Source organism: Engraulis encrasicolus, chromosome 3 (assembly GCF_034702125.1).
Source record: "Engraulis encrasicolus isolate BLACKSEA-1 chromosome 3, IST_EnEncr_1.0, whole genome shotgun sequence".
Taxonomy (NCBI): domain Eukaryota; kingdom Metazoa; phylum Chordata; class Actinopteri; order Clupeiformes; family Engraulidae; genus Engraulis; species Engraulis encrasicolus.
In genome coordinates, this window is record NC_085859.1 from 3,594,750 (window position 1) to 3,596,373 (window position 1,624).

At 41.3% G+C, this 1,624-nt stretch overlaps 1 long non-coding RNA gene across 1 annotated transcript in view; it reads right to left on the reverse strand.

Annotated features, from left to right (window-relative positions):
- Positions 1-1,526: 1,526 nt before the first annotated feature.
- LOC134445187 (uncharacterized) overlaps positions 1,527-1,624 on the reverse strand; it is a 43,630-nt gene continuing 43,532 nt past the window's right edge. Inside the window, exon 4 of the long non-coding RNA XR_010034194.1 lies at positions 1,527-1,624. This exon is cut by the window's right edge and continues 69 nt beyond it. This is a non-coding gene — a long non-coding RNA (uncharacterized LOC134445187).

Sequence of the window (1,624 nt, forward strand, 5' to 3'; positions counted from 1 at the left end):
ATCATTTTCGTCTATGTGTTTGCATTGCCCTGTTTGACAGTATACCCAAATTAGGCATAGTAATGCAAGTCTATGGTACAAAATAAAACATCATCAAATGTACTTATAAACCACTTTAAAATTAATGTAACATTCACCAGAGTATAAAACAGCAATTTAATTCGGTCCAGTGATCACTTGTGGCTTGATGCTAAAGATACCAGTTACTTTCAGTGATTATGCTAAGCTATGCTAATAATTCTGATCCAATAAATCTAAGTACTGAAAACAAAGAGAAGAAAATGATATGCACATTCATGAACAATGCTGGGAAATACTGCAAATATGTGAAAATCAAAAAAGGGTGGTCTGTTCCTTTAAGTGTTTTCAGTGACTATTGCAGCCTTCCACTAGTGGAACGATGTGCGTTAAGGGGCTTCAAGACGTAGGCTACCAGAACTTAAATTCAATACAAGACGTTTGCCTGATTATCATACACTTACAATCGAGAAGCAACGCCGCCGAAGGTGTTGCGTCATTAGGAGGGCGCAGCCTGGCTAACAAGACGTAGGCTACCAGAACTTAAATTCACAGTCCTGCAACACACCAGTACCCTACAGCTCTTACGTTGGGTATTTTATGTTGCTGCCTAGTTCTGAGGAACCCAATGCTTCCAGGCCCGTAACCAGACAACCTGAAATACTGAGGTCAAATGCTGCATAAGTAATAGAGCAATAAGGCATTTTATTGGTTTAGCGCATTTCATAAACAGATGCAGTTCGATGGGCTTCACAAAAAACAAAAGTAAAATAATGACGAAAACAAGAAACAAAGAAAGGAAAACATTAAAAAAATCTAAATCACAGACAATTAAAACATTAAAATTAAACGTTTAAATACGACATAATTAGAACCAAAGTAAATTAAAATATTAAAATCGAAAGTTGATAATTTCATGTTGCTAAGGGAAAGCATCTGAGAACAGCTTTGTCTTGAGTCTGGATTTAAAACTATGAACAGCGGGATTACATTATTAGGAATTAAATTAAAACATTAAAATCAAAAGTTAAAACTATGAACAGCGGGAGCATTGTTTACATCATCTGCAAGCTGTGTCCAGTGCTCTCTATAGGTGATGAAGTGCAGACGTATCCCAGCATCCTCTCCACCTATCCCAGCATCCTCTCCACCTATCCCAGCATCCTCTCCACCTATCCCAGCATCCTCTCCACCTATCCCAGCATCCTCTTTGGCCTGCCCGGGATCCTCTTGGTAGCACCTTGTGTCCTTATGTGTGTGTGTGTGTGTGTGTGTGTGTGTGTGTGTGTGTGTGTGTGTGTGTGTGTGTGTGTGTGTGTGTGTGTGTGTGTGTGTGTGTGTGTGTGTGTGTGTCTGTCTGTCTGGTCATAGCTGTGTGTGTGTGCGTGTGTGTGCGTGTGCTGGTCATGGGTGTGTGTGCGTGCGTGTGTTTGTGTGTGTGTGTGTGTGTGTGTGTGTGTGTGTGTGTGTGTGTGTGTGTGTGTGTGTGTGTGTGTGTGAGAGAGAGTGTGTGTGTGTGTGCGTGTGTGTGTGTGTGTGTGTGTGTGTGTGTGTGTGTGTGTGTGTGTGTGTGTGTGTGTGTGTGTGTGTGTGTGTGTGTGCTACA